The 18,432-nt window shown below is 45.7% G+C and overlaps 1 protein-coding gene across 2 annotated transcripts in view; it reads right to left on the reverse strand.

Annotated features, from left to right (window-relative positions):
• Positions 1 to 12,081: 12,081 nt before the first annotated feature.
• LOC117030362 (secretoglobin family 1D member 2-like) overlaps positions 12,082 to 18,432 on the reverse strand; it is a 64,237-nt gene continuing 57,886 nt past the window's right edge. Inside the window, exons 1-3 of one of the 2 annotated variants that reach the window (XR_004424373.1) lie at positions 15,215 to 15,328; positions 13,387 to 13,577; positions 12,082 to 12,219 (exon numbers count right to left, since the gene is read on the reverse strand). The gene's annotated coding sequence lies outside the window, so the exon portion shown is untranslated. Of the gene's footprint in view, positions 12,220 to 13,386; positions 13,578 to 15,214; positions 15,329 to 18,432 lie in introns of those variants that run through there. The other variant, XR_004424374.1, reaches the window with a different exon arrangement.

Genomic DNA, 18,432 nt, shown 5'->3' on the forward strand with positions numbered 1-18,432 from the left:
ACCAGGACCTCAGGGCCTGAGCGAGGCAGAGATCGTCTGGGAAGATGGGGGTGAGAGGGGAGGAAAGTCACTTTCCATAGAAGGGTCGATGTTGGGCTACAGGTGGTAAGGAACAGCGTGCTGCTCAGAGTCTGCAGTCCTGCCTCTGTGAGCTCTTCATGGATAATGGGGTGTGAGTGTGTGTGTGTGTGTGTGTGTGTGTGTGTGTGCGAGCACATGCGTGTGTGGTGTGAGTCTCTCTAAAAGCCTCCATTTTCATCAGATCACAAGAAAAGAACATTAGGTTTGCAGATACTTTATTGAAATGAAAATGTATTTGAGGTTTCAACAATTGTCTTGCAGTTTGCAGATCAAAAGACAAAAAAAGTAATGTAAGTTGTGGTTTCTACCAATAGACACTCCGTTGTGATCATTCTCTATAGTCCTCTGAGCCGAACGGTTGTGGAAATTTAGTATTCAGCACACCAGACACTGTTATATATTGTTTCCTGGAAAACAAAACAGAGACATCACCTCCATTCCAATTCCTCATAAGAGGAAAATCTGAAAAACCAAATATTTCTTTCATTGTTTTCCTGGATTTGTCTACTCACATCTGACATTCAAGAAAAATAGCGCTGCCAGTAAAATCAGAATTACCTCGTCATTTATTTTATTGTTCATGAAACATTAATTGGTAGCTAAGAGGACTCCTATTTCCAGGTCTCTCCAACCCCCAACCCCAAGGGTCCCTTTAATAATTTTATCAGTATGTTTTCTGTTCTTTGAAATAAGGTATCTAACAAAATTATGCAGTGTTACCAGTTTTCAATATGTCGGCTCAAATACGATGACATGTGAATGTTTAGAGTTCCTGTATGATCTCACATGTTAGAAATAGAGAACACAATCTGATGCTTCCACCATATCCTTTGTGGGCCACAAAATATCGGAGATGTGCACTCTGACATATTTGGCTAATCTAGGGTTTTTTTTTTAACTTTTATTGGGGAATATGGGGAACAGTGTGTTCCTCCAGGGCCTATTCGCTCCAAGTCATATCCTTTAGTCTATTTGTGGAGGGCGCAGCTCAGCTCCAAGTCCAGTCGCCGTTTTCAACCTTTAGTTGCCGTGGGCGCAGCCCACCATCCCATCCGTGAATTGAACTGGCAACCTTGTTGTTGAGAGCTCGCACTCTAACCAACTGAGCTATCCGGCTGCCCCTAATCTAGGTTTATAAACAAAATATTCCTATACAGCAGTCGTTCCATTTTTGAAAAATGTAATTATTTTAAATGCACATGACACATATTCACCATTTTCAATACACGGTTCAGTACTGTTAAGAATATTCCCTTTGCAGAGCAACCAAACCCCAGGACGTTTGCATCTCGCTAAAGTGCAACTCCAGATCCGTTAAACACTCCCAAGTTCCTCACCACCCAACTCCTGAAATCCATTACTCTGCCTTCTGTTTCTAAGACATTGGCTACTCTAGAAAACTGACGGAAATGGAGTCATGCTATATGTGTCTTTTTGTGACTGGCTTTTTTTTTTTTTTATCATGTCTTCAAGGTTGTTTCATGTTGCACCCTGTTTCAGAATCTTCCTTGTGACGGACACTTGTACGTTTGATCTTTGGCAATGCTTCTAAATTGTCTACCCTGGGGTGTGTTAAGTGTTACATTAGGATACGGAAAAAGTCTCCGTGAAAACTAAACAAGTCTGTCATAATTTGAAAGATTATCTCATTGTTAAACTACTGATTTTAATTTTAAACATTTCCCTCACCCGTGGTGGGTTCATACCCCTGATCTGCACGTGTCGTTCATGGGTCTTTAACTAATGGCCAGGGATTCAGTCTTTTATACTAACAAATGTGGATTGCTTGAAAGTGCACTTTAGATTGTGTTAGTAAGATATGCGGATTGTTAAGATATATAAGGGAGGTGGGGGGTGGGAGATGAGGGTAAGGGGGACCAAATATCTGGTGATGGAAGGAGAACTGACTCTGGGTGGTGAACACACAATGGGATTTATAGATGATGTAATACAGAACTGTATACCTGAAATCTTTGTAATTTTACTAACAATTGTCACCCCAACTAAAAAAAAATAAGATATGTGGAATAATCCTTAAAACAAATTTTCGGGACTCTATTAGAAAGTCTTAAGATATTTGACTATTCGATCGACAAACAAGTGAAAGTTATTATTCAGATCACTCGTACAAGTGAAGGAAGGTCTTCTTAAGAATCAGGTATTTTCTGAGCTGAGGGTTAGGGGAGCTTTTGCCCAAGCGATTTCCCCCCTCTTGGTCCTTTTCATTTATCATTCACTAAGGATTCCACAAAGTGAAGAGACAGAGCAGCACTGCACCTTGGATGGCTTTCCTGGTGTCACAGTATTATTCACACTCACCAGCAATGGAAGTCAGTGAAACAAAGCATGGTCGACACTTGCTTTGGCATTATTAGTGACAAACTTAGAACCTGCTTGCTCTGTCTAGTGGATTCAAAACACTTAAAAAAGAAATCGAAATTACCACAATCACTTGGATGTTTTCCAGAGTTTTATAATCCTGGTCAAGAAAAGATTGCTTCATTTCCTTTAGTGCGTTTGCAGTGTCTTCATCATCTACGAACTCTTGAAAATCCTCAACGAATTGATCAACGCCCACTTCAGAAGACACTATCTTATCTATCATTTTCTCAAAGAGCGGGCAGCCAGAACCTGGATGGAAGCATGAAAAAGTGGGCTCACTTACAGAGGTATGAACGCCGTTTTGGGCGTAGCTAGGGTGTGTCATCTGACATCCCAGTAGAGACGCACATTCAGAAAGGTTATGGTCAACGGTCTTGAGTTCTCAAATCTAGGAGAGTAAACTCAGGATCTGGGATTTCCTTCAAGCCCTGACATTTGTCTCCTTACACCCCCGTCCTGGCTTCCACAGCCCAGAGAAGCCAAACACACGAATAACGAGGACCCTGGAGAGATGAGAGGCTCTGTGCTGGGCTGTGGGGAACAGGAGGTCGTCCACAGGGGCCCTGACAACAACCTGCAAGCAAAGCCCGCCCTCCTTGTCAGTGCTCACCTGCAAAGCAGGAGACGGGCAGGGCGATCAGCATGAGGACTGTCAGCAGCTTCATGGTGCAGCGGCGGCTGTGGGCTGGTGACTGCGGTGTGGCAGTGAGGAAAGAACTCGCTTTGGAGCTGAGTGCCCTGAGCTCCTGCTTTTATTCTCCTGGTGGCCATTGTAATCCCTCCCCTCAATGAGGGAAGGAGTCACAGGATGCACCTGGCACTGGGCCAGGAAACCACAGTGAGAAACACCCAGAACCCAGCCAACCCCATCTCTGTTTGTAGAAACCGTGGCGACAGAGCTTTTAGAAATCAAAACCATTTTGGAACTGAAACAATGGCACATGACAGTAGATGCAAGTAATGCAGAAGTGCTTATTAAAAAATAAAGCAAATTAAAATGGAGGTCGCCTTGTTGTTTTATTATTAAGGTAGTCTTCATTATGTCCCATCCTCCTTTTCCTGTTGTTTCTCTTTTCCTTCTCTGTCTTCTAGGTACAAAATGGTTCAGACCCTGTGTGTCTGTTCCTCCTGCTTCAGGCAACACCTGGGCTGGGTGCAATACCTCATTCCGCCTCTGGGAGACAGACCTCCCCCGCCCACAGAGTGGAGTGGGAAAATATTCAAGTCTCCCCTACTTTGAAGACTGTTTTTACCAAGAATATCTCACTTATATAAGTAAATTTCCTGAATTTAATTATAAATGTAGAATTAAATTTCATCCATATTTTGTTAGCTTTTTGGTGTAGCTTACCTCTCTCTCACTGGGGAGACAACGAACACACATACAGTTGAGATCCAGGGAAAGTGATGGTGTAAAGAGCAACAAACAACGTGTAGTGCAGCCGTCCTGTAAAGTGGTCCAGGCAAGCATCGGAGCAGGGACTTTGAAGCTTGGATGGTGAAATCCCGGGGAACATCTGGGGAAAAGTGTTCTAGGTCAAGGGAACAGCCAGTACAGAGGCCCTGAGAGCACATGGCACTTGGCAAGGGAAGGGAAGTGTGCCAAGTGTGTCAAGAGAGGGACAGGACAGCCTCATAGGATAGAAAAGCCACACGCGTTTGAGCAGGGACAACATGAAGGTAACAGGAACAAGAGAAACAAAGTTGGCTTACGTTGAAGAAAAAAGAAATGGCTGAGAGAGCCTGAGAAATGAGTCACCAGTGAATTCCCTGTGAATACATTATTCTCCGTCTGGATTATTTGGGACTCCCATTTTTAGTAATTCAGGTGGAGCTTAAGTTGCCAAGGACACTAATGAACTAGGAAGAAGCTAGAAAGAGAAAAGAAGGTCACGTTCTTATAGGTGTCCCCTCAGCCAGCTGACCATTGCTGGGCACTTCATTCCAAAGGCAAGTGAAGGACTTTAGCGATGAAACGGGCAACTGTCTCCGTGAACGGGATTTCATGAGGACTCCGCCTGGTGCCTCAGTCATTACGGATCAGCCCTGTCACCTGCTGACACACTGGGCCATTCACAGCCTCTTATTCAGGAAACAAAATCCCACCTCATGTCCATGAGCCCACAGTAAAGTGTGTGTCTCTTTACCTCCATGTTTCCTGCAAACACATGAGGACCATTCTCAGGAGAATCAAATACAATAACTGCTCACAAAAGCTCCTGTAAAAGCATCGGTTGAAAAATGGAGATGGAAAAACCCAAAAGGTGAGAAAGCCTGTATTGCTGGCCTGATTATTTCCTCCTCCCAGAAGGCACCTTCACTCATGTCCCCAAATTCAGAAACTAGAGCAGTGAAGTAGCCTTTGGTGTCAGTGTGTGTGACATTTATTGATCACCCTCTGTGATAAACCAGACACAATAGACTTGGACATGGAGGTGAATTATTCACAGATTTTACTGTGAATACCCTTGTCTTGGTTAGAGATAAATGTCAGGTAGGAGAGAATTATATTTGGCCTGTTCTCAGGCTCGTACAAGACCTGAGGTGAATTCACACTAATATTTTGCTCATGTGAGGCCTTGCCATCCTTAATAAAAGTGGTGACACTCAGTGAGAGCCGTTTTTCCTCGGTGATTCATGCATTGGCAAAAAGCCTATAAAAGAGTTCTGCAAATTAGATGATCCTTGAGTTTCTTTTTTTTTTTTTTATTTTTTTTTATTTTTTAATTTATTGGGGTGACAATTGTTAGTAGAATTACATAGATTTCAGTTGTGCAATTCTGAATCACATCATCCATAAATCACACTGTGTGTTCACCACCCCGAGTCAGCTCCCCTTCCATCACCGTACATTTGATCCCCCTCACCCTCATCCCCCACCCCCCAACCCCCTTACGCTCTGGTAACCACCAAATTACGTTCCCCAGATTAATTTTCAAACCCCGTGGCCATCCTGTGGTCACCGACTGCCCTCCAATCCCCTCACCCTCCCCCCCACCCCCCACTCCCCCCCCCATCTAGCAACCCTCAGTTTTTCCTCATTGTCTCCCAACTTGAGTTTCTATTAATAGTAAGTGAGTCGTATACATCAGTCCCGCGGAATTTGGGGACAAGCTACCTTACATTTCTTCTTTTTCACTCATTCTGTACAACTGGTTCTGCCCTGCGCTCCTGGGCTGTTGGCACATTAACCTCATGCATGTGCTTTGGACGGGAACCTCTTCTTCCTTAAGATCAGGCCAAAGCCTACAAATTGGGCGGGGAGGTGCTTTCCCCGGCCAGAGACTTCAGGAAACGCCGAGGTCTTGGGGACATCTTGATGTCCATCGTTCACGGTTTCCAGGCCATTCCAAGCACAGGCATCTCCCATGCCTGGAGCCACACTGGTGTGGAGATGTCACAGCTGTGTCCCTTTGCACAATGGAAATCGTCCTATGGATGTCATGAGGCCTGAATGAGTTACAGTGAGGAAGTCCTCAGAACAGAGCTGGGCACAGAGGAGGTGCTCCGAACATGTCAGCTCTAGCCAGTCATTTATAACCTGAGAAAGGTGTTCTGATAAACCTTGAAGGACTTCTGGGACCATTATAGATCACTGAAAACTCTGCTTCTACTTCTCATTCTCTAAAAGGCCGAGAGACACCATGTTGCGATGTGAAGCAGACGGCCTAAAGTAGGAAATAAAGTACTTTTTTGATCCATGCTTCCTGGATTCTTTTTCTGACCCCTTCTTGAGGAGTCTGATTGAGATAATTTACATAGAACTTGTTTCTCGAACATATTCTACATACTTTTGGCCTGTTCATCTTCTCAATATCCACCTCATACCTCTGTTAGTAGTATTCCACATTCAGTAAAACATGAATGGCAAACAATTGTAGAGCACTTACTCGTTGAAGGGCACTGGTAACTGGCCTTTTTATCTTCACAGAAACCCAATGAGTAAGGTGATGATGACATTTATTCACCAAACAGGGGCACTTTGGAAGATCAAAGAGGTCACTACCTGGACGGAGTGCCAGGACAGCAGCAGGAACCAGGTTTCTCGTGAGCAAACTGAGACGTGTGGTCACCCTCCCCAGGAGGTGGGCATCTCATTTCTCCCCAACTACAGACAATGGGACAAGAGAGGTCAAGTAACTTGACCAAGGGCACACAGCTAGGGGGTGGCAGAGCCAGTAAGGGGCCAGGCTTTCTGGCTCGAAAGGCCCTCTCCACACTATCGGCCTCCTCAGCCTGACCCTTGTGGACCTTCACTGGATGGTTCACATGGGTCCTGTGACCTTGACCTGCACCACTGCCCTGTGTGAACTCCAGGTTGATTTCTGTGCAGGCCGCACAGTTTTCAGCTCAAGGCATTTGCTCCCTGTGAAGCCCCTGCTCCACTGTCCTTGCTTCAGTCCCCCTGGGTTGACCTCTTTATGCATTCCTGATGCAATATCAAAGACAGCCCGCTTCTTATGTCCTTTCCTGGCCCCAAATCTCTGGGGATCTCCTTCCCAAGACCCCATGGCTCTCCATGTGCACGTCTCTCCTGGCAACAGGCCGAGGCCCATGGCTCTTTCCCCATGTTGTGGTCCTGGAGGGCGTGACCTGTGCCCTCTGGTCTTTGTGTGACAATAGTGATAGAAGGTGCTTAACTAATGATTGTGTAACTGCTTATCAGGACGGATTGTGAGTTATTACATGTTTTATTCTTGGGTCTATTCAGACAGAGAATGTCATGTGAAATTAAATGTCTAAGGAAGGCAATGCTCAAACACAACATCAAGCCTAACCCAGGCCTCAGCGTGACATCCTGGTGGTACTACCACGTTCTTTATGTTCCTGGAGAGGACTTCGGAGTCACCACAGGGAGGGCGCAGGTGACCGCAGGAGGAAGTTGGAGACCTATTATCTGGGGACTGAGCCACCTCAGTCTGTCTGTTCCTGAGAAGTAAACATTAACTTGATCCAATCTAACCCGGATCCTTCTAATGACTTGGGACAGGGAGCCGGATTTGGAAGCCGAGCCTGGATCAGGAGTCACCTCCAGCTAATTCTCCTTGGCTTCTTCACCAAAACCCTGAACTTTGCATGACTTACATTGCCACAAAATGTGTGTTTAAATATGTGATCTCAATACACATGTGAGACCTCACATGATTTATTAGGTATCTCCTGAATTAAGAAGTTCCCCTCCTCTTCCTTCCCACGTTTTCTAGCTAACCGTTCAGAATGTGAACCCCTGGCCCCTAGGACCATTACAAGGGGAATATGGAGAAACTGATATAAATGATTTCACGGCTAGAACCATGATTCTTGCTGCCGCTCCTTCCTGCAGATTCTTTCTGAAAGGAAAATTTTTTTTTTACGCCAATGTCCAAAAGGTCACAAAAATGTGTTTTGATATAGGAATGAGTGGGCTATTCAATTTCCTATTCTTCATTTCTGGGAAATGTTCTAGTTGTTTGTCCTTGGTGACTTTCTTCCCACCACAGTGTCTCTCAGTCTAGAAGCCTATTAGATGGACACACTACATGGAAGCTTTAGCATACTTTTGTTTCTCACTTATTTGTGTTCTTTATCCTTCCACTACAAATAAATCACTATTGTTACACATATTATTTGTCTTCCAACTCCTTTATTGTCTTTTCCAGCTGTCATATTTCTAATTTTTCCAGAGCTGCTTGTAGTTTGAATGTTTATTAACCATAAAGAGAGTAACAGATCTTAGTAATCTGAGCTTTCTGAAGACCCAGGAAAGTGTCCAATGAGCGAACAAGACTGGCCCAGGAACCTAGACCAGTCTCAAAAGAATATGAATCTATTTAGAACTTTCCTGTCTCTTTATCTCTTCCCATTTTTAAGCCCTAAATCTGTCAGAAAAGATGGTTATCAGGTGGGATAGAAGAAGGGAGGAAGGAGAGCAGAGAAGGAGTAGTCTTACTTGTCAACCATTGTGAACTTTTGATTCTTATCCAGGCCAGGATACACTAATTTCTAAAGGGAGACGTTGACCTTCATATCACAGGAATGGAGAGCCATTGAGAGTTGGCTTTAAGTAAGCTTGTGACAAATCCGGGCTTTGAATCATATCACTGTATATGAATACAGTTCTGTATGCAGTCAGCTAGATTGGAAACATGGGGATAAATAAAGATAATTCAAATGAGCAAACCTTCAAAACTTTCATCTCCAGTGAGCTTTTTCTCAGAAGGTGGCAGAGGACATGCTCCACCCAAAAGAATATTGTCATCCAGAGTAAGATGGATGCAGAGAGCGGACATCTGAGGAGGAGAGCCTGAAGAGACAGCAATTATGCCTGTCCAGGGAAAGCATTAGAAGCCTCAAAGGTAACGTCAAGAGACCCTGCAGAAGTCAATCCTTTGTACTTGGTTAACTCGGTTTGTGAGCCTGATCCAGAGTTTCTAAAAAATTACTGGCATCTTCAACAAAGGAAACCCAGGCTGCCAATCGAACAGGGAGCTGCTCCAGACATAATTTGACTGTCAGATGTCAACACTCTGAGAGAGTGTGTCCAGGGAAGGCGGAAACACAGGCCCTTCTGTCACCGACAGCTAAATTCCTGCTGCCTTTCAGAGAGCCACAGACTGTGGAGACTTTCAGTGTGCTTTTGGTAAAATATACACAACATAAATTCACCATTTCAACCTTACTTAAGTGTACAATAACTTGCATTGAGTACATTCACACTCTTTTACTATCCATTTCCAGATACCATCCCAAACGAAGACTCTAGCCATTAAATAATCACTCTTTAACCTGTCCTCCAGCGCCAGTGTTTGGAGTCTTGCATACCTCACCTCCCACTCTGTGAGCATCTCATGTAGGGAAACGTCCTGTATGAGATCCTAAGTTTATTAGTTTTATAACAGTGAAACGAATGAATGACCTTCAATTGCCAGGCTCGAAGGGCGAAAGAAGAGGCCAGGGAAAGGTCTCCAGGTGACCACTTTGGTGATGCTGGCAGTTGTCTGACTGTCGTGAACAGTCTTGTTGCCCCCTCCACTTCAGTGGTGGCCTCCACAGTCACTGGGTGTCTGCACCCTTAGGAGGCAGAGGAGAGAAAATGGGGACTGCGTGGGTTCTACCCATAGAGATCCCCGTATATTTTTCCATGAGTGAGGCCTGGGAAACACTTGCTTTTGAAATCTTCCCAGTTGCTTGTAACACAGAGCCAGGGTTGAGGAACAGTTGGTGGGACTTTCTTCATCCCCACACGCAATGGTGGGAACAGTCTTTCCATTTCTGGGGACTAGTAACGACAGAGGGAAACGGAACCTGTAAACCTTCCAGGATAAATTTCACCCATTGGGGTGCTCAAAACATGAAATCTCTTAATCTCTTTAGAAATAATACTAATAACTGATAAAACTTTTTTTTTGTCATTACGTTTTTCACTACGTTCTCAAACACTACTGTGAAATGAACATTAAATCACAGAAAGACAAAGTGACAACAGAGTGATGACTGCCTGTTTCTATGTGTAGGTCTGTGCATGTCTCTGGGTGTGTGTGTGTGTGTGTAAAAGTGTGTATCTGTTTGTGTGCCAGTGGGTATAAATATATGTCTGTGTGTAAAGGTTTATTTTACGGTATGAGAGTCAGGGATGGCTTCACAGAAGACGAGACGTGAAAGGGACCTTAGAGATGAGGTTTGTCAACTGTCCTGAGCAGGGAACTTTACAGAGGCAAAGGGAGCACCACATGTCCTGATACACTGGTGTGACCCACGTAACACGCGAGTGGCAGTTAGACCCCTATGGCTGAAGCACAGAATGAATCCTGGGTGAGCAGGGAGAAGAGGTCGGAGGGATGCCAGGGACGGGTCGTGCCCGGCCTCGTGTGCGACACCAATGGTGGGCCTGGTCCTCCCAGCGATTCCAGTTTGGGTCTCTCAGGGGGTTGCGAGAGCTCCTTGTGTGCACCATGCATAGTATGCAAACTGAACATGCAATGTGTTTCACAAAATAGGGACCAATCTCAGTGCACATGTTTCCTGATGTGATTAAGAATACACATGTGTTGTAAAAGTATTGGAGACAACCGATAATAGCAGATAACTGTTATCTTCTATTTTCTCAATCACACTTTGAATAAATATCCTATTATAATTGGAGAATGGGCTTAGGACTAAGAATAAGTCTTCGTGCTTGACACATTCAGAAACACATGACGTCTAGTATTTCAGGGTTACAGGCGTAAGATCCGATTCACATTTGTTTCAGGAGGGTCACCGTGATGTCCATGAGTTGGGTGTGCTACAGGAAGGGTATCAAGACCCCAGGAGACCACTTGGGAGACTTTGGCACCCGCCAGGCAGACTAGGAAAGGACCGTGACGATGGCTGTGTGTGGGGAAAGGACAGGAGCCGCGTGGGGCTCTGGAAGTGGACAGGGCAGCACGTACCCGACTCTTAGATGTCAGGAGGGAGATGCATTGCAATAGGGTCATAATAGTGCCCCAAAAGATATCCACATCTGAAACCTGGAACTTGTGATTCATCCTCCAAGGCAAAGAAGGACTTTGCAGAGGTGATAAAGTTACAGATTTTGAGTTAGAGAGATATTCCTGAATTTTCTTCTGAATTCTAGATGACGGAGGCACAGGGAGATTTGCACACACGGAAAGAGGAATGCAATGTCACCTTAGGGGGCACTGATCATAGTGATATGGGCACAAGACCAGGCATGTCACCAGCCTTTCAAACTGCAAGTGCTATGAACAGATTTTCATCCTGAGTTTCCAGAGCCAGCGCTGCCCTCCTGACACTGTGTGTTTGGCAGACTCTTACGGATTTTAGCCTGTTGTCCTCCCCACGTTGAGAAAATAAGTTAAGCCACCACGTGTGTGACGGTGTGTTACAGCCGACCCTGGAAATGAGTCCAGGGGCCTATGATGTATCCAAGTTTTCTGAGTCACCTCCATTAGCCTGGGTGGGGGCCATGGTGGAGGCATAGGCAGGGGGCACACACTGTGTGGATTTCATATGCTCTCTCGGAAGTAAGTGCGGATTGCTTGCGTGGCGTTGTCCAGGCGGCAGCTGGAAGCTTGTTTGTGCATCTTTAGGGACAAGAGGGATGAAGCAGTGGCCCGCAGTGCAGGCAGTGAAGACCAATGTGAGCGAGCAGAGCGTCATTAGCTCGCTGGAGGCTGAACCCTGAATTCACTACCAACTGAGAAGGGGACAGAAAACAAGTGATATGGGATCATCTTAGGATTGAGGGACAGTGGAGGGGTGAGGACCAGGCAGGATGTTTGTGGTTATGATGAGGATGGAACAGCAGTGACGCTGCTGGCTGGGAACCACGTGACTGGCCAGACAGTGAGGCCGCGGGTATCCCTCAGGTCAGGCCCAGGAGCAGGAACGTTGTGCTTGCTTTCTACCCCTAACCGTCCTTTTCACTCATGGCCCTGCGACTGGGAAATCTGTAAGTAATGCAGGATGGTCCTAAGCAAATATTGCCTCTTGTGATCCCTGCACCTCAGCCCAACATGGGTACTCGGACGCTGGGTCCTGAAATGTTCTACTGACAACACCCAATGGCCACGTCATGATGAAACCACCCCATCCAGACTAGAAACTATTGGCTGATAGAAAGACACGCAGAGAAGTGCAGGGCAAGTGATTTATTGAAGCAAGATGTTGAAACCTTTACATTTTCTGAGAAGATCAGGTCACATGGAACGTCAGAGATCAATGTGTGTAAGATTCTTTTTCAACCTAGGAGGCACATGTGGACACTATTTTCGTCTGAAATAGAAGAAGACAGAACGGGGATGTCAGTCATGCTGCTCCCGGACATGACATGTTTACACAGGCTGTTGCTCAAAACCAAGAGGTGGAAGAAATATTTCAACCAGCAAAGGCATCGGATGGCCCCAGCAGGACAGCAGTGCGAGTGGTGAACTCCGACGACATAGTCCACTTACAACAACCCATGCCGGTCAGGAAAGAGCCATGTCCACAGCCCGGCAAGGGGACCCTGAGGGACCCAAGAGAAGGACTCAGGATTCTAATGGACAGAGGAGTGGGGTGAAGAGCAGCCCAGGATTTGCTTTCTCTGAGCTTGACTTCCCAGGACTGTACTTTTTCACTCCGAGGGTGACATGGGGTTGAGGGACCGGGACAGAGGTGGGAGCGTCCTGGGAAGTTCTGCTTTCAGATTTCCAGCCTGGAGGTGTGGAAATTCAACGAGATGGCACATGTATTTCTCCGCTTTGAGCACCCAAGTATCATGGAAATTTGCAGAAACCTGACTTAATTCCAGCAACATTGGGCTGAGACACCTTTAAATATCTGGTTTCTTCATAAAGAGGTGATGTAAGTGTTTCCGTTTCATATGAGGCTGCAGGAGCCATCACAGGGGGTGGCTCTATTCACGGGCAGTAATACGTGAGGGGTGGGAAGCTGGGCAGAGGTACGAGGAGTGGGCCTTGGCTCTGCAGGAGCTCAGAGACCCCAGCCGGTGACCCTCCCTCGGGTCAGAGGTGGGGCTAGTGCCCGCCCTCCCGCTGTCTCCCCTTCCACACTCCCAGCACTCCCCGTGAGATTCCCCAGTGCCTGTGCCCCTGGGTGAGGGGAACTCGAACCCTGACAGCTCCTGGGCAGGGAGGCTGCAGCTCTGGGTGTCCAACATGGCTGCGTGGGCCCCTGGTTGTCCTCCCCCTGAGGACACTGAGGGGAACCTGGCGCCCAGGGAGGTGACCTGAGAAGACAGATCAGGCCCAAACTCTCTGCAGTTCAAGTACAGCTCAGCAGGTGTCATGTGCTCATCCACCCTGAGGCCAGGGATCAACCTCTCACACGTGAGCAGGGGGCAGGGTCCTCTGCCTCCTGTCCCCTCACAGAGCAGATGCCAACCCTCCTCCGGGCTGTACACTGAGCAGAAGCCTCTGTGCAGAAAGAAAAAGAATTTACCACAAAACTTAGATATTTCTCTCGGTGAAAATAGGATATCCTGTTAGTTACTTCTGCCTTCAGTCTCACCACGTCCTGAGCAGCTTCTGGAGGTGGATTAAAAAACTGAAGAATGCCCTCGTAGGTGGGTACAGAATCCAAAAGGAAGCTTCTCACTGTACTAGTAAGGGAGGGACACATTTTTGCATTGGCTGGAATATAAGAGAAAGAAATACAATTGATATAAAGAAAGTCACTTTTTCTCTCTGATGTTAGACCTGGAGAGGAACCCCAGCCGTTTTATGGTCTCATCACACAATTGTGCCAATGACTAGGCAAACCCTGGAAGTCCTGACTACGTCAAGGTCACAGAGCAAGGGAGCCCTGCAAAACAATTTGAGGGATCCCTAGTTCAGTTTTTATTCTTTCTAAAAGACACTAACTGTTCTCCACATCTCTCCTGCTGTGCTGAAATTCACCTTCCCTAGATTTCAAAAACGAAGGTTTGCCTTTCCATAGAATGACACCTTCTTTGTTCTTGGATATCGAGGAAGAGGAGATTGTAGTGATCAATCTTTCAAGTAAACGGTAGAGTCAGATCTCACCAGAGATCATAGAATGGGGAATAAATCTGGAGAGAGGTCAGTAAAACCGTTAAGTATTGGAAGATGCTCTTTGGAAACTAAATTAAGCAATGGAATTATGTCATTGGATGCCGACATAGCTACAAACTTAAAAAAATATGCCTTGAAGTGTAACACATCTGAAGCTTATACACAAAACTATGATTGGCTCTAATATTCTGCACCGATGTACAGATTTCTTTAGAGAGGGTGGGAGGTGGGAACTCAGAGTTATTTTTGACCCCAATGCAATTGTGCTGAGACTTGAAGTAACCTCTTTCCTGGTCTGGATAATCCATCCCCTCAGTCGTTGCAGTCACCTGGAGCCTGCAAAGTGTGCTACCAGGCTCTCATCTGACCCTAATCACAGAGCACGGGGAAGAAGAGGAGGCTCCGAAAGTCAGATGAAAGAGAAAGACTCCAAAAGACTTGGGTCAGGATCGAGGAGGTGGAGACACACAAAAGTGTTGTTGGATGAATGGCTAGAATTAGTTCAGAGCAATGGTGATGGAGCCCTAGCGATTGCTCTGGTTCTGCTCCCATTGCGCTCGTGCTCTCAGACGACCAGCAGGGATTGCAGGCCGAGTGCTGCTTATTGGCAGAGCCCATGGAAGATTTATTATTCAGAATCGGAGAACGCTGGCTCTCCTTGAACTGAGAAGTAAAACCCTCCAGCTGTAACACTTTGTGAGTCTCAAGCTATGAGTTAGCCAGCTGTGGACTCACCTGGCCCTTAAAGGTCCCGGGCAGGAGAACGTCTGATGACTCCCGGATAACGACTGGATACTGATACCTAGAGCTGGTCTCTGGACCTACTTAATGTTACTGCACCGTCATAGCTACTCTCGGTGGCAGCTGTGAAACCCAGTGAGAGGAGACCTGGGAGATTAAGCATTGTGTTCAAGGTCACAACACTGCCAAGTGGCAGAACAATGATTCACATCCCAATTTAATTATGTCCTGTTGCTTCTGAAAACATGATCACAGACAAGGAGTGAGGCTTCAGAAGGAAAACTCTGAAATGTGCCTGCAATGATATTTTTAAAATGAAAGTTCCAGAGTATTGGGAATTGATTATATGAACCGTGAGCTTTGGGGGACTGGGTCCCGAGAGGTGGAAAAAGTTTGAATTGGGATCTGTTCACCGCCTTCCCCATATAAGTCATGTAGTTAGGAGAGGGTAACTTACCAGGGCTGATGCCAGTCTGGTTAGCAATGGTACTCACCCTCGTAGCAGCAAAAGGCCAGAGTGACCAGCAGGACAGGAAAGGACAGCCTCATGGTTTCTTTTGCTTTGAGTTTTCAGCTTTAGCAAAAGATGAGCAATGACAGGAGCTGGACTCAGGAGCCTGGGAGTCCAGGGCTATAAGTACCTAGTGAGCCTCACTGGTCCTGCCCACACAGGATGTGGCAGGTCACAAGGCCTGGCATCCAGCCGTCCCTTCCTCCCTGAGGCTGATGCCATCCATCCGTGTCACACACCTCGGTGACTGGTCAAAGCTAGGTGTTGCTGGCACCAAGCTCCTCACCTTTGTAGCAAAGCTGAGGTTGTAGCTTTACAAATGTATAGTCAGTGAATTGATGGGAGCCGCCCTGGAATGAAGCTCCTAAATGGAAGCTCAGTGTCCGATAAGCTCATCTTGACTTATCATCGTGAGTGGCACCATGAAGAGGATCATCCAATATGCCCGGAATGAATGAATAAATATTAGTAACAAAGCACTAAATCTGGTTAGGGTAAAAACAATCAGTGGTTTCAGTATCCCAAAAGAAAACAGTGCCAACAGGAAGACTACCTCTGCGAACTCACTTCCTTCTCTAACAGAATATTTCCAACAATATCAAGAGAGATTTCCTATCAAATCCAGTGCTAATTCGATCAAAAGAAGCCCCCGTGCAGTTTCCCGTGTCCAATCGGAGGATCACACGGGGTCATCAGGACCCAGCAGTAGAAGCGCCCAGCGGGCAGGTCCTCAGCCTCCCCATCCATAAGCAGAGTGCTCTATGGACAATACGGGGTGGGGGCGTGACCGTTCTGAGGAAAGGCATTAGCAAGTAGCCTGTTACAGGGCAGCGTGCTTGACAGCCTCTCAGAACAGACAGAACTTTGACATGAAGAAATGTTGGGAGGAGGGATCCGAGGCAACAGCATGAGGGACCAGACAGCTTAAACCACGCGGCTTGTTGGGAACATAGGACCCAGGTTCCCCTGAAACGTACAGGAGTGCACGGTGGGAGAGGGAGGGCTTTGTGCCTGGAGAGACAGAGTGGGCCACAGCAAGCAGGTTCCATTTTATCTGTGGGCAATGCAGGCAGCGTGGATGGCTGAGGTCAGACACACCTAGATTTTCGCCCTGGTGTTTTCTTGCTGTTATTCACGTGTGAAGTCAAAATCACATGGGATTTTTACATTCAGTATCACGGCATAATCGAAAAATTCAAATTAAAATTACACGTGTTGGTTTGTATGTGGAGAGTTAAGAATACTTGTGGAGCTGTGTTGGGGATATAAAATGGTGCAGGCACTATGGAAGGAGTCTGGAGGGCCTTCCAAAATAAAAATAGCATTACGATTGATCGACCTGGTCATCCTCTGAATACAGACACAAAAGAATTGAAAGCTGACAGTGGGGAAGGCTGTTCCTGCACGGACATAAAGGGAATATGGGAACTCCGTTTATTCTCTGCTCAATTTTTCTGGAAACATAAACTGCTGTAAAAGATAAAAACTATAAACAAAGACAACCATCTAGGTGAGAACATTCCCTTCTAATGAAGGGGGGAGAATGAGAATAAGCAATGAATCAATGAATCGGTCATGATATATATAATAGAGGGATGATCAGCTATCAGAGAAATTTAAGAGAATCTACTGGAAATAACTGTTAGGACAGATAAAAGCTCATTATGGAGCCGCCTACGAGATCAGCACAGAAGGAACAATCAGGTTCCCATCATCCTGTGTCACTCTGACATGACGCAAAAGGGAAATGACACCATCGGCCACAGAGACGTTAGCACAAGAAAAGTATATTGAAGTTTACACAAGTGAAGCACGCAAAGCTTGAAGGGTAAAGCGATGGAATTTACTCACCGATCACAAGGAATGTAAAAATCCGGGGCACACACTTGTTCCTGAAGGAAATATTAGAATATTTAAAGATGGCAACTATTCTCAAGGGTGCTGTAGTTTCAGTCCAGGCCATATCAGATTCCTAATCAGGCTGTTTTAGACTTTGTTTTCAAATGCTGTTTGGATCTTTCAATTTTAGAATGGATTCATTTATTGAGTAGTGAGGAATAGCCCATTTTTAGGGCCACACTACGTAGGTTTAAGCTCAGCTGGAACTTAGCACTTGTGGAGCCTTCAGCAAGGTGCCGACACGCCCTGCCTCAGTTTCCTCATCAGTAAAATAAGGGTCATAATAATAGCCCGTGTCATAGGATTTGTGTCAGGATAAAGAACTTAATACAGAAACATGCTCAGTACAGGGTCTGGCAATAAACGTCAGCCACTACAATTACGCAACACAAAGGAAACAGTGTAAGTAATAGTCAAACAGAATAAATCACCTCATTCCCAAAGACAAATATCAAACTGAGTCTAACCAAATCAGCCAATGGGGAATGTTTATTTATCCCAAAGGCTAACAAAATGTACTTCTGAATTTGGCTATGGTTCCATTGGGTTTTATCTCAGTTAAAGGAGAAAAATGAGATTGTTACTTTTCCATCATCTCATTTTTGTTTTATGATCACATCTAAGACTATTACTGTGATTTTCAAATCCTAAATACTGAACATTGGAACTAAGGGTAAAGGGTGGTGGGTGGGGGGAGGTATGATTTATCCCGAGGCACAGGGCCTGTGGACTGCTGTCCTCAGCAGGATGCACTGGGGACAAACATCCTTTTGGCTGAGGTGGAACCCAGGGCTTCTCCAGGACTAAGTCTGACTGGTTAACACGTATGTGGGATGGAAACATGGAGGACGTCACTTCTGGGTCTTCATGACCATATGTACTTTTACATAATACTTCTCATCTTGTTAGTCTGGTTCTCATTTCCCACCTCCTCTCTCATAAACATTCTCACTCCCATTTCCAAAGACAGAAAGTGTACACGTCACCCATCACGTCTTACACAGCATTGACTCTGCATGTATAAATCTCTAGGCTCCCTAAAAATAATGCAAAGTCACATTTTGAGATACACAAAATTTTGCCTACAGAGAGTGGTGTCTGATTCCATGCTTGGAATAAAATGAAAGGAGGACCTAAATTATCCATGGTGGATAAACCATTAAAAATAATTTTGAGTGATATATCACAGTGTCTTTTTAGGCCAATATCCTAGAAGAATCCAGCAATTCAAGTGACATTGCTACCACAAACTTATTCTTCTCGTATCTGCACAATCATGTGACAAGTATTTTCAGACTTTTT

Source organism: Rhinolophus ferrumequinum, chromosome 11 (assembly GCF_004115265.2).
Source record: "Rhinolophus ferrumequinum isolate MPI-CBG mRhiFer1 chromosome 11, mRhiFer1_v1.p, whole genome shotgun sequence".
In the NCBI taxonomy this organism is placed as follows: Eukaryota; Metazoa; Chordata; class Mammalia; order Chiroptera; family Rhinolophidae; genus Rhinolophus; species Rhinolophus ferrumequinum.